This window comes from Delphinus delphis, chromosome 12 (genome assembly GCF_949987515.2).
Source record: "Delphinus delphis chromosome 12, mDelDel1.2, whole genome shotgun sequence".
Lineage (NCBI taxonomy): Eukaryota > Metazoa > Chordata > Mammalia > Artiodactyla > Delphinidae > Delphinus > Delphinus delphis.
The window spans coordinates 55291641-55306751 of NC_082694.2; the positions used below are offsets into that span (position 1 = coordinate 55291641).

The 15111-nt window shown below is 39.2% G+C and overlaps 1 protein-coding gene and 1 non-coding gene across 5 annotated transcripts in view; one reads left to right on the top strand and one right to left on the bottom strand.

The window, feature by feature from the left end:
* The window catches only part of THADA (THADA armadillo repeat containing), a 314824-nt gene that overhangs the window by 147178 nt on the left and 152535 nt on the right, over positions 1–15111 (top strand). The window lies entirely within an intron of this gene.
* TRNAW-CCA (transfer RNA tryptophan (anticodon CCA)) lies at positions 6028–6100 on the bottom strand. The gene has a single exon. It is a non-coding gene; the product is annotated as a tRNA-Trp (tRNA).

Consider the following 15111-nt stretch of genomic DNA (forward strand, 5'->3'; position numbering starts at 1 on the left):
TTGGCAGGCAGATTCTTAACCACTGTGCCATCAGGGAAGCCCAGGAACATTGGTTTTAAAAGTCATTGACTTTTGATATCCCTTCAGTAAGTTTGAAATGATTTGCTTTTTCCCTTATACTGATGATCATCACTTTGAGGTAGCAAGTGGCAGGTGTTGGTAACTTTCTTTGGAGATGGAAAAGTCAGGGTCCAGAAGGAGTAAGCAGAATGTGTCCGCAGTCAAAAAGTGATTCGTTAAGGAGTCAGGGGTTGATTCGTTTATTCATTTACTCAATAGATAATTACTGTAAGCGTGATTGTGTGTCCGGCACGATAGAAATACAGTGGAGCATCAGACAGATAAGATTTTTGGCATAATGGGATATCCGTTGTGCTGTGTTGCTTCTTGGTGCCTATCATCTTTGCTCTGATTTTTTTCCATATAATTAGTGATGAGTGATAATAATTAGCAGATATTTACTACGGGCCAGACACTGTTTTAGGACTTAATGCATACTAATACATTTAATCATCATGACAACACTATGAGGTCCCTAACATCATTCCCATCCTCCATCCTCCAGAGAGGGAAAGCTGGGCAGTGGGAAGTTTAGAAATGTGCCCTAGGTCATACTGCTAGGAAGTGATGAGGCCAGGATTTGAACCAGGCAATCTGGCCCCAGAGCCCGTGCTCCTCGCCACTCCCTTAGCTACGCTAGCTAGCGCTTAATACTACAATTCGCCCTTTTGCTCATGTTTACGATCCTCCATCTGTGGGGTATGACAAGCTAGTTCTCAATATGCCAAAATTAACCTGAAGTTTTAGATAACAAACACTTGGACTTACTTTGCTTTCTTGAGATATCTCTCCCCTGCCCCCCTTGGGCATTGCTCTAGCAGTGGTCTCTTCTTCTAATCTGAAATCAGTAGAAAAGAAAGAAAAACTTGCAGTTAAGCCCAAGTGGTTGTGACGGGTTGCTAAATAAGACTGGTTCAACTGAATTTCTGAGATTCCTGAGAAACACTGAGGATTTCTTACAAAAGAAATTTTCCTTGTAATAGGAAATCGTGGGTCATTGCACAGTTACAAGTGTCTCAGCAAAGAAAAAATGTGTCTTGAGGCTTAAGAAGCATAAAATCTTAATGAGATTATTTGTGGGCTGCTACTTAGGCATAATTTTTAAACTATTAGAACATATATTTTCCATCTGACTTTACCATCTTAGGTTTTTACTGTTGAAACTTAACATAATTTTGAAAAGCTTCAGGGTTGTTGAAAGAAAAAGAAAAAAAGTAACAAGCATTTATATAAACAAGTTGAAGTTTACAATGTACTTTCATAAACAGTAGCTTACTTGATCATCCTCTTTTTACTGTCTTAGAAAACAGAATCATAAGGATATCACTAAATGTTGAAATTTTGAAAAATTGCCAACATTTTCTTATGTGGTAATCCTACACTTTAAAAGGATATCTTAAAAAGGCAAGTCTGAATCAGTGAAGTGTTCAAATTACTGGATATTATGAAATGAAAGTTTTATTACTCCAAATTATATGTAATATATCTAGGGAACTGCTTTTTAATGGGTGGGTAACAGTAGCATCTGGTTAACGTATTAGTTGTTAAGCCACACTTCGAGGCCTCTGAGATGGGTTGAAATCCCCCTTTGTTCCTCAGTTTTATATTTTTCATGTGCAGAGTCCTGCCTCCCTCCTTCACCAACCAAAGGTTACTAGCCAAACCTGCTGGAGAGCACACTGAGAGTGAGATGTGTGAGATGTGCCCCCTGGGTTGTCTTGTTCTGTTTTGTTTCGTTTTCCATCAGGGAAAATTCCTGGTCTGGGATATTTGTGTCCTGGCCACCAGTTCCCAAGAGATGGCCACATTTCTCCCAATTTTAAATGAAACTCTCAGTCCCAAAGGTAAACATTAGCTCGGCCTCAGTCTGAATAATTGCAAAATCAAAATTAGGCAGGCCCACGTGAATGAGATTTTCTGTTTTGTCTCTACAGTGTCCAGAGCATTAACAAAATGTCTATTTGTATTGAGGGTGCCTCTGTGTAAATAAGCCTGCTCCTTTTTGATTATTGCAATCGTACAGGAAAAGGCCATCTGTTTTGGTAGTAACTATGGAAATATATCTAGGTAGCCAAGGAAAAGCTGGATTGTTACTAAAGGATGTGTCACACCAACAAGAAAATAATTTACAAAGCAGTGGGTAGAAAATATTTTCAAACGCTGAAAAGTGAGTCACTTAAGCTATCTTTTTGGGTGATGGGTGAGTAGTGCTGGTTTGTTTTTTGCTTGACTGTTTATTCATTTTTTTTTCTTTTTTTCCAGAAGAATCTCTCTTTCCTGTAAAGCCAGAACTTAAGGCTCAGCTTCTTTTCAGCTTGGATAAAATGAAAAGTAAAATTCTTTTAATACTAATTATAACCTGCAGAAGTCTAGTGAAGAGAAACTTAAGAAATGTAATTCTTGTTTTCTAGCTGAGCTTCAATGCCATATAATTAATATAATTCAATCTCTTCTTACCCCTTTTTTTTCTGCATGATTTAAGATATCAGAATTTAATTCATAGCCAGAATGAAAACAGGACTTAGGAAAAACTTGAAAAGACTAGAGAGGGATTTGCATTCTGCTGCATGGTTGAACACGTCCCTAAAGTAGCAGCTTTAGAATGCCATGTCCTGATAGAATTCCCCATGGAAAACTGGCCAGTAGAGCGGTTTCCTAGCGCCCTCCCCCTAGTCTGCACCACTGTGAAGTGTCATGAGGGCCTGGGATCTGAACCTAGGGAGCTTCACAGGATTGCTCCACAGCCTGACAGAAGGGCACTGGTCTCACTGGGCAATCTGTTCTCTTGTTCATAAGCCCCAGGCTGTGGGTTTTGGAACTGGCCAGCCACCCTGGCTCAACCTTGGATAAATATTCCTGGGTTCTAAGTAGGAGGGGGAATTCAAAGCCCTGTTTTTCCCAAGTCCTTCCATAACCAGTCCATGGCATGTTATGAGGTCTGAGTGGTGTGGCCGTGTTCGGAGGGGGTTAGGGAACATGTTCTACTCCTAATTAATGTGTACACCGGTAATAACTCAGAGGGCCAGATTCTAACCCAGCTTCACCCCCAGGGTAGTTGAAATCTGTATGGAATGATTTGAGATGTCTTAAGCAGTGCCTTTTACCCACCCAGTTTTCTCAAATGCCTCTTCCCTTTTGAACTGAATCTTGAAGTTTCACAGTTGGACTTTCATTCTTTAAGTATACGGTTTTGATCCTTCCTAAAATGGAAATCCCACGGTGAGATATAGTATTTTAAGGTATTATTGGTCATTTAAACCACAGTTTAAGTTTCTTTGATTTTGACAGGAAGAGACATTGGTTGGGTGTGGTATTAGAGATGGAATGAGGCTGACAGCGGTGGGGATAGGGTGTAGAATTTGGGACAGAGACAGATTGCACATTGCCTGGATGGGGACCGCAGTGGCTTCTTCCCCACCAGAATTTCCTCCCGTGCATTTAGTGAAACGGGGCATCCTATTTTCCATTTACCTCTCCCTGCTGGCAGGGAAAGACTTGGAGGCCTTTTTACAGCTTTGACTCTTCCTCCTTCTAGATGTGGTTCCATTTCCGTTCCAAGATGAAAGCTTGTCTTTGTCCCCTCCCAGAATAGTTCCAGGCAGCAGAATACAGTGAATCCTTCCAGATAAAAGACCTGCTGATAAAATACCAGATTGTTATCAGAGAAGCAGAGTGAGGGGAGTCCAGTCCCTACAATTAATTACCTAGTTACAGCTTTGTTTATATCCTGTTCATTTGGGGGCATGTTTTCCCTGGACAGTTTCTTGTCTGTGTTCTGGACGGCAGGCTGATGTTTGTAAAAATCCCAAAGGTCAGGGAATAGTGGATTCCTTATTTTCTGAAAGGCTTAATGGCAAGGAAGAGAATATCAGAGTTTCTGCCTTCCACCTGGAAGGAAATGGCCAAATGCTTGGTTTGGGTGGTTCTTGCCTCACCTCCAGCATACAAACCCTAGTGTATTGAATGAACTCTGATTTTGTATACTTATCTGAAAGGTTACCTGAAAATAGAATGACATTTATCTCTGTGAAGCCATGAGTATTAACCAGTGAATACCTGGATATCAAGACACTGAGACCAGAGTCTAAAATGCTCTAACACTGCTTGGTGAATGAGCTAAATGCCACTTCAGAATGTGTAAGTTTTGAACCACCCCCTATTTTGGGGCCTCTCACCTTCTGAGCTGGCGCACACTCTGGAGTGTGTTTCTCCCAAGGCCGTTCTCACCTTTTGAGACGGACCACATTCTGTCCAAAGAATGTGTATCTCTAAATAAATCCACTCCTTACCTTAAACAAAAGAAAAAAAGTATAAGTTTTATGTTATGTATATTTTACCACAATATAAATGACTGAATGAATGAATGATACTTGCTTTCTGGCAGCTCCAAGTACTTTGGACACAGTTGGAAATACCATAGGGTTGGGCTACATCATCTGCCTTATATTGAACTTGATCACTGTTGCGTGTGAGGTATCATGCTTCCTTTTAAGAACTGTGAGACTGAAAGCACAGAGAACCTTAATGAACACAAGACAAAGAGACAAATTTTGCCGCCTTCATAGGGACATATTGGCAAGTCTGGGATTGGAAAAGAGCCGTGTCTTGAAAATGATTGATTCTAAACCACTATAGCCACTCTCCTTCCACAAATGTAACAGAAGAGGGGAATGGGGTCTCTTGGTGGCTGGAATAGTAGTAACATCTATTGCTCTGATTCTCAAGTAGTGGCATTGAAAAGCTCCATGACTAGTAGTAGTCATGGAAGTTAACTTCATCTGTATATATGCAGCCCTTGAGTGGCCAAGCACATGTTTCTTCACCAAATCAGACTCAAGTCTGACCTTATGTTTTCCTGTTAGGTTCTGTTCTCAGCCCAACCGATTTTTGCTATAAGACTGACTCTTGACCAGTGATTCAGCCAGCTTTTTCAGCCTCACTGGTCATGGGGGTTCTTTTTGAGGACTAGACTGTTGCTTTTTTTTTTTTTCTGCTAAGCCAAGAAACTTCTCCTACCTTGCAAACATGCTACCTGGTGATACAGCTGCTATGTGATGTCAGTGTAGAAAAAGAAAGTATGAAAATAGGTCTACTGCAAATCAGGAAACTTTTTTTCTTGTTAACCCCAAAAGCCCTAAACTCAGAACTCTGATTAAAAGGTACTTATTTTTTCGTGTGTGTGTGTGTGTGTGTGTGTGTGTGTGTGTGTGTGAGAGAGAGAGAGAGAGAGAGAGAGAGAGAGAGAGAGCATGAGCGTGCATATTCCTACCATCATTTCAAGGTAGTTGTGAAACATTCACCATGGTTTCGGCAATACCTTTCTCAATTTTAAATTTAGTATTTTCCTTAGAAAAGGCGAGAGGCTATAGGAATTTAGGAAGAAGAAGCTAAGGTAAATTTAAAATATAAACACTCACTTTGAGTGATATCAGTAAAAACATGCCCTGACCTTCTAATACATAAGAAAAATTTTAATTAAAAAAAGATAAAAGTTTTCTTTTAGGAAATAAAGATTTTGCCAGAATAGCATGAGTAGATAAAGCAGTCTGTTGTGAAAACTGCATCTTTAAAATTTCCACTTTAAAAAATAAGATTTCTTTGCTTTCTTCTTGACTAATGGTTTTGTCAGAACAATCATTTGAATAATAAATGAAATACTTTGAAGTATGTGAGGGAGTGGAGAACTTTTCTGTGCCTTGTACGAACTGGTGATACAGATTATAAACTAAATGATTCCACATTCCAATTTATCAAGGATCCAAGCCAAAGCCATAGAAATCTACCAATGAAATCATAAAAATGAATGGAAGTGATCCAGATTGTTTCATTTTCCTTTGAAATGTTGTTTGTATTAGATGTTAGCACCCAGAAGTTAAACAGTATTGAATTTCACACATAGCACTTCAGAAAAAAAAAAAATTATTTATTTGGCTGTGCGGGGTCTTAATTGTGGCATGTGGGATCTAGTTCCCTGACCAGGGATCGAACCTGGGCCCCCTGCATTGGGAGCATGGAGTCTTAACCACTGGACCACCAGGGAAGTCCCATAGCACTTTCTTTTTAATCTTAGGTTAAAGGTTATGTCCTTGGCATGATTGAAGAATGACTCATACAATTTGCACTGACTTTTTTTATTGATGGGCAAGGAAGGAAGTTGGGGAGTAATGTGATACTGAATTGATGCTAAATTTATTAATTGAATTTAAATGGGAATAAAGAATGTCACTTAATGATTTTATTTATTTTTATATTCATGTATATGCCCTCTGTGAAGATTCTCTTGAATGTTACTTATGCTTAAAATGCAATATAAAATATCTCTTGGCCACTACCTGTAGCAGTGGGAATTAGCAGTGATTTTCCTCCTAGTAAATGTATCAAATTGTATCACAGCCAAAACCTTCAGTCACATGGACATATTGGAGGATGTGACCAGAATTCTTTATTGACATGCTCCCTATCTTAAAATACAGTTACCATTAATGTATTAATGTGTTAAGCCTTAGTCACAACCCAAGGAAAGACTTAAAGGTAATGTGATTCTCCTTATAATTAGTAACCTAATTAAATGCTGGAAGGCTTCAACCATACAGTAATGTACCTTGCTTCTGAACAAAGATAATACCACAGCTGAAATTGTATACTTGTAACACTAGAATTTTTTTAATTAGTGGTAGGGTGTGTGGGTATGTGTGAGTGTAATCTGTTTTGTTTCATCTTCAAACTTTGCACAGCAGTCTCCATTGTGCATTTACTGGGACTCTGTTAAATAATAGCGCACTAATTGGTTTCTGTTTGTTCAGAATTCAGCATGATTCAAACTGGGATGAGTTGATTGAAAATTACCTGTTCACTATGGAATAAGCAAATTATGAAAATAAGCAAAAATAAAAGATATTAGGAAGCAGGTTCAATCTACTCGAGATGATGGATACATCTGTTTTACCTTAATAACCACTTGAAAAATTCTACCGCTAAATGCAGAGTTTATTAAAGCGGGCCCAACAGATTTGGCATTGCTTGGTTGAATGGTGTGAGTTGTCAAGTATAGGTAAGAGTTATAAAATTGAACTTCTTTTAGTATTTGTTATTGTCGTTCCACCCTGTGGTGGTAAAAATGTCTTATAGTTGGGGCATGCTAGGTTTTGCAGCTACCACGGGCTCTGGAGTCAGACAGACCTGACTTTGAATCCCAGCTTATCCATTCACTTCTTTTGTGAGCTTGGTCACGTCACTTACTGTCTCTGAGCCTGTCCTAGAAGAGCATGTGGAAGATTTGGAACATTGTCCTGAAAAAGTTTCTGTTTTTCAATTCTTATGCGACTGTTAGGATTTTAGTGTTTATTGATTTGATTCTTTAAGAAAGCACAAGGAAAGGTTCATTCTGGTCATAAAAGTTCAAAGGAAATTGCTGGGCTTGTTTAATATGAGGAAAGAAGATTTGGGATGTTTTGGAGATGCGATTGGAGGTTGAGAAGGGAGAACAAGACAAGGATGTATAACTTAACTTTTCTAATGTATGTGAAATGTTATTCTTAAAAAACAGCATTATTGCGGTGTAATTGATGTAAACTGCACATGTTTAAGGTGTACCATTTGCTAAGTTTATACACCCATAAAACCACCCCCAGTGTCAAGATAGTAAACATATCTATCACCCACAAAAGTTTCCTTGTGCCCGTTTGTAACCTTCTCCAACAGCCCCGCCCCCGTCACCAGGCAACAGCTGTTCTAGCACTGTAGATTAATTTGCATTTTCTAGAATTCATATAAATGGAATCATACATTATGTATTTTATTTTGCCTGACTTTTTCACTCAGTGTAATAATCTTGAGATTAATCCATGTGATTACACATATCGGTAGTTCCTTTCTATTGCAGAATAGTATCCCATTGTACAGATACACCACTATTTACTTACACTCTCACCTGTTGATGGACATTTGTGCTGTGTCTAGTTTTGACTATTACAAATAAAGGTGCCAGAAATATTCATGTACAGGTTTTTGTATGGACATATGCTTTCGTTTCTCTAGGATAAACGTCTAGGAGTGGAATGGGTGGGTTGTAGAAAAGGGTGTACATTTAACTATTTAAGAAACTGACAAATTTTATTTTCCAAAGTGATTGTACCGTTTTACATTTCCACCAGCAGAGGATGAGAGTCCCAGTGGTTCCGTATGCTAGTCAGCACTTGGTGTGCTTGGTCTTTTTAATTGTAGTCTTCCTAGTGGGTATGTAGCAGTATATCGCCGTGGTTTCATTTTGAACGTCCCTAATGACTAAGGAGATTGAGCATCTTTACATGTGTTTCTTTGCCATCTATATATCTTCTTTGCTGAAGTCTTGGTTCAAAGTTTGACCCAATTTTTTGTTGGGTTATTTGTTTTCTTCTTATTCAGAATATATTCTGGACACAAGTCAAAAGACTGTTCTTTTAGGCATAAGTTCATTTATTTCCCTGGCATGTAGAACCACAAAAACAAAATTAAGTTGCAGTAAGAAAAGCGTAATTATACTTAAGGAAGTACTTTTTGACTGTGACACGAATGTGGGCACTGGGGCAACCAAAGGAGGATGTAAAACTTTCCCTGAAGGCAGCGGTCTGTTTGGATGCTGTAGGGATGCTGATGTATGGCTTAATCTACCTAATTGCAGTCTTCATTTGAGATAAGAATCTTCCCTGGGGTGGGTCTGTTACTAATATCTCAGTATTCTTTGCTCTTTTGTGCTATTTGTTCAGGCCAAAAAAGTGCAATTTCTTGGAATTTTTCAAAACTTTCCGTGTACTTCATGGGTTTAAAAAATTTATTCTTTCTGATTTTAGCTTGAAGTGTTGCTGTGAAACCTGAGGAGGGTCATTCAGGAGTATTAATTAACTTTAGCAAAAATAAATTGCAATGTTTGGAGAGTAATCAAATTAAAAGAAATGCTCAAATTTCTCTCATCTAGCAGTAGCACAAATCACTGTTTTAGCTGATGGTACTGGGAAGATTCATTCAACTCTCTGTAGAGGCAAAATAATTAACTGGATTCTAGAGAAGTGGTTCTACCTGATTAAAGGAGTTGGGGCTGTTTTAGCCCACGGAAGGGAAGAGTAAGGGGTGATTTAATGACAGGATTCCATTATAGTCAGTGAAGGGTTTCCCTGTGTATAGAAAACACTGGTCATTTGTCCTCCAACTCTGGAGAGGCTCAAACTAGAGAAAATTGGCTCCCGACTATAGAAAGATTGAGTGTGGTTTGTATTAAACGTAAAAGTTCTATTATCAGCATCAGTATTGTTATGAGATTAAGCAATGGAGCAAGTCAAGAGAGGTCATAAAGATATTTTAAAATAAAAATATAGCTATCTGCCTGAAATGTTTAAATGTCCATTGAATTATAGGATTTTGTTTTTGAAGAGGACTTTCAAGATCATTTATTCTAATCTCCTTTTACAGATGAGGATGTGAAAGGATATTATGTAATTTGCCTATGGCCACATTTAGATACTAATATTTTAATTTGAGGATGTTTTAAAAGTAGTCTGGCTAAAGAGGCATCAAAGGGACCGTGTAGGAGTTTCTGCTTAGCAGTAGGTTTCCCTCCACCAAAATACTCACTTAAAGCTGATAACGATGTGTATTATTTTTTCCTAAGCCCATGAAGATCCTGCCAGTGTGCTGACCTGTGTCTGTTGTCTTTAAAAATGTTAAAGATTCTTATTCTTGGACATTTTGAACTTGTCTCTAGATAAATACTATACTTCAAAAGACTGTAGATGATTTGACCCGAGGTGGTCAATATTGTTAGAGGACAGCAGAGGACACTGCCACAGCCCTTGGCGAGCCTGTCCCAGTCTAATACAGGGTTCCTCAGAAACCTTTGGCTGCTGGCTGAGCTACAAAGACTACAATTTCGTGGACGACTATTTCCTGGTGACTAATTTGCCTTCCTTAAAGATAGTGCATTATAAAGCTTTTGGTTTTATTTTATTAAGCACTAGTTGGAGCAGTAGGAAATACATTTAGGCCACCAGTTCATTGTGTATGGGATCTGCAAAAATGAATTCTAACCATTGGGATTAATGGGATAAATTGTACCTCCATTACCACAACAGAAAGAAATAGGCACAGTGCACTTTATTTGATTGTGGGTACATTTTATTTGGTAACTCATCATTCTATACATGTTCCCACTAGACCATCTAGAGCAAAAACTGACATATGTGTATATAGTTTTATATACTTATTTCAGAGGGTTTATGTGAGTACTGAAAGTGAGATAAAATATCTGAAAGTACCTAGCACATTGCCCGACATCTGGCAGACACTCAGTAAATGTTCCCACCTTCCTTTCCCTTTCCCCTCCTTGAGTTTTAGCATGAGTATTGGAATCTCTCAGAAATGTAAGATTCTTGTCAAAAGGGAAGTTCCTAAAATTGTTCACATTTGAAAGTGTTTATTTAAAAATGTTAAGCACTCACTTGACTCACAGGATGCTTAGATTTTGCAAGATTTTAATATCTTTTCAGAAAGAGTCACCTGAAAAGTCAAGTTCTGTTATTCCAGGAAAGACGTACTTAGCACCTATGCTTTGTCCACCCAGTATTGGGCTAGGTTTAGGGTGCTTTGAATGCCAGAATGAGAAATTTGCATTTAATGTGGTGATAAAGAGTTGTCGCAGGTTCTGGAACATTTGAAAGCTAAAGAACAAACAGAAGAAAAAAAAAACTCTTAAAAACGGGACCAAAGTTATTCCTTTTCAAACCTTCCCCCTGAATATACATAGCTTAAAAAGAAGAGAGTAAATTTTCTCCATACCTTTGTGTAGTTTCTTAAATTGACCACCCAGTCCTGGGTTTATGAACTGAAACCCACTCACTGTGAATATGGAACCGCATGCCCTAAAGGTTAATGGGGTGCGTTTCAACTGTATGAAGTCACTTAGAGAACTTGGCCTTTGAGCAGTGACCTTCACCACAAGGAGACTCAGCACGCTCAGGACCGTTTTCTCCAACCCACCCACTACCTGCAAGGAAAGGAGAAGACATGCGGAGGCCAAGGTGTTACGATCAACCCCCTTAAAGACTCAGTGGCTGTCTGTGTGTGTTCGTCTCTTGGTCTTTAGTGGAGCAGGGGCAGAAACAACGGGAGGGTTTTGCTATTGAGAGGAATGTGCAGCTCTTTCCCTCGGTCTGCACAAGTTGCAGCCCTCAGCTCCTGCCCTGCACACAGCTTATCCCAGCTTGAGAGCCCTGAGGGCAGATCCAGAACGCTTTTCCAGCTGTCTGTGAGGAGGCCAGTAGTATGTGGCTTGTTGATCCAAGGTCAGAGAGGAAAACCCACAGATGGACCGGGAGGGAAGATCATGCCAAAATTTCAAACTAAGTCTAGTGGTTATTTTCATTATGTGGGAGAGTTTTATACCGTTTATGTTAGATTTTTTTTTCCACTTTATATTACTCCATTTTATTTTGGGTAAAGACTGAAAGTAATGATTCCCTTTTAATCCCTAGGGCCTCCAACATCTTTGTATTTATGTTGCTGTAAAGTCTTTTCCATGTTTTTCCGAGTCAGGGAAGAATCATTGTTAAGATATAACTTCATTTCAGTGCTCCAGAGGAAAAAACCTTCTTTCCAGCTGTCTGGACAATTTGGTTGGAATCTGAAAAATTCAGTTTCAAATTGTATCTGTTATTGTCTAGTCACAAAATAATGAAAGCATGAAATGAAATTTCAGATGAAATATAATTTTCATACTCTTATGTTTTTTCAAAACTCTATGATTTGATATCAGCAAGTAACCAGGGATTAGCATTCAGAAAGCATCCTTTCATTTATTTAAAACACGTTTGTAATTCTAAATAATTAAAGAGCATTATTCAAAGTAAGCACCACACTGGATACCTTCCCCCCTGTCCCTGTAGGAAAATTCCCTAGCTTTATTTCCTAACACCTAAAGGAATGGTATGAATGCAACTTGCCATTGCCGTTGCATCCAAGACCCTGTGTCCTTGCCACATATGTGGCTGAGTGCTGTGCCCAGTTCTTACAGGGACAAGTGGAGGGATGTCAAAGTGATGGAGGCCAATTCCCAACTCCTGGCAGCTGCCATTTTCACCCTTTTGGGATTAACAGCCTGTGGCTAGTCGACCTGGGGAAAACCTTGGTAACTTGGAGGCAGAATGGAGGTGACCTTAAAAGGATGCACCTTCTACAGCTTAGACTTTGGTTGGGATGTCCCAGGGGGTTACACATTGCCGTTCTCAGATATTCTGTTTTGGCTTATTAATTATTTTCAGCATTTCTTCATAAAAATATTTTTAAAGGTCTTAACATATTGATTAGAGTTAATTTGTAAAGAGCAATTACAGCTTTGAGCTGCCAGTAGATATTTAAACTAAACACGCTACCTGCAGATACATATGTATATTTTTGCCGTGAAGGCTGGAAATGTGCGATTTTTAGCTTAGCTACTGTCTACTGCTCTTATTTCTTCTTCACTATCCAAACCAAGGATTCTTTTTTAAATCAAACTTCAAAAGTCCTGAACCCATTACCCTTCCAAGAAATATATTTGAATAAAGAAATCCATGAGCTGTGCAGAGGGCAAGATTACAGTAAATGCAACTTCTAAGTGCTAGCGGTTTGAGTTGCAGGAAAAGGAACAAGCAGTTCAGGTGGTGGTAGGTCCTTTGATGAACTGAAAATCGGTAGAGGAAGGACAAGTAGAGAATCTGGCAACCGTGGCCTCACTGAACTCACCTGAGAATGTGTAAGAACGGCTTAAGGAATAACACTCATAACAAAAACATACTTCATAGTGACAGGACACGCTGAACTGTTTTTTCAAATTCACTGGTACAGCCTTATTTTTTTAGTGGTTTCTTTCTTTTATGCATAAACATGTACCACACGTGTACATGTTTCTGAAGGCAAGATTGAAACCAGGAACCACACACGATAAAAAGGAAAAAGAAACCTTTGGTGACACGGCATTAGAAACAGCATTAGAATTGATAGAAAGTAAAATCTGGGCCCTGGACCTGAGGAATAAAGTCAGCGGGCCTCACATAAACAAGTCAGTTGGCCCCAAACTCAATCTTCCTTCTCTCCTTTCCAGCTCCTTTGGTGGGGAGGGGGAGGGGCAGGCCTTTGTGAGCACTGAAGCCTGTTGGATACAGCAAGGCTCTGTGTCCTCAACCAGTTGTTGAGATGGAGAACCCTAGAGAGTTTGTACGTGTAGATCATGCTTTTCAGTTTGAAAGTTATTCCATCTACTAGGTTCAATAATAGCTACCATTTATTGGTCATTAACTTATAGGCATTGTGTTTTGTATGCATTACCTCATTTAAGCTTCACAACAGCCTATGAAGCTTTTCCCTGTTTTACAGATGATAAAAACTTAGAAGGTTCACTGACCTGTCCAAGGTCACCCACTAGTAAGCTTTAGGACTTGGACTTAAACTTAGGTTTGCTGGATTCCGGAACAGGTTCTTAACTCCTGTCTTTTGTGCTATATTATTCAGAACTATAAAGACCCTGTTTCTGTTCTCAAGATCATTTTGGTCTAATAGAAAACAAACTTATGGTTACCAAAGGGGAAAGGGGGTCGCAGAGGGATAAATTAGGAGTTTGGAATTAGCAGATACAAACTACTATATATAAAATAGATAAACAACAAGGTCCTACTGTATAGCACAGGGAACTATATTCAATATCCTGTAATAAACATAATGGAAAAGAATATGAAAAAGAGGGGATATATGTATATGTGTAGCTGATTCATTTTGCTGTACAGTAGAAACTAACACAACATTGTAAATCAACTATACTTCAGTAAAAAAAAAAATATTTTTTTAAAAGATTGTTTTGATCTGGCCAACATGATACCTGAGGGCTCCTGTGGGGAATGCAAATGGGATGTGACCCCCAACCCTGACAGCTGTAAGCATGCCATTGCGGTGACAGGGCACGGGAGAGAAAAGGATTGACTCTGACCAGAGGAAATGCAGTAAGATTTTTTAAAAGAAGTGATACCTGAGCAGAATTCAGAGGATGAAGAAGAGTTCCCCAAGTGTACAAGGGTGAAAAGGCCATTCATTCCAACAGGTGTGAACTGCAGTGTGCAAAGGCACTAAGGATGAAGCAATAGTTGGCTTGACAAAACATATATAGAAAGTTTTTTATATATGTATATATAGTATAACCTGTAGCCTCAGCCTACTCCTTCCTACCTAGCCTTCAGAGATGTCCTGCAAGGTAGGGTTGTCTCAGCTTTTAAGATTGTCAGTAGATGACTATTCCCCAAGAGCAGCTGGCCAGTGCTGCATGAGAAACAGACCATAATGGCAGGCATTCTTGAGTAAATTGAGTGAGGGACTTGGAGGTAGGTGAGACATAGCTTCTTCAAACTCAGCTCAGCTCCTAAGATGCCTGGGGGAACATTCATCATGTCAATGAAGGAGAGTGGAAGGGGACATTGGCTGGGTCCTGAAATCATTCTGAGACTTTGCTGAAGACTCTCACTCTGGTTCTCATAGAATGGGGGCCTCACTCCAGGCCACCGGGCTCTACAGATTCCCCTCGGTTCAAAACTACCTCTCCCGCATTGCCTAATAATGTTCTCTCAGCCATTCTGCCTTGTTGTGAGGATTAAATGACGTAATACGTGCAAAGCTTTTAACACTAGGTCTGGCCCTCTGTAGATGCTTAGTAAATGGTAGTTACTATCAGCATCATCTTTATTGTTCCGCTTCATGTTTTACCAATTAGGGACTGGTTGGTTCCATAAATCATTCATACCTCAATGTGATGATTAGGTTGAACAGGTTACTTTAGAAATATTTGGCATTTTCAAGGCTGAGGATTTTGAGGCAACTGCATTGTAAAGTCTTAGACTAAATTTTGCAGGTGGACAAACCCTCATCAGAATACAGGATCTGCCACTTGCTAATTTTATGACCTAAAGTATATTGGGAAACCTCACTTTCCTCATCTTAAAATAGGGATGCTGGAGACCTTATAATGAGGATTTAGTGAAGTAAATAAAATAGTGTGTCCGA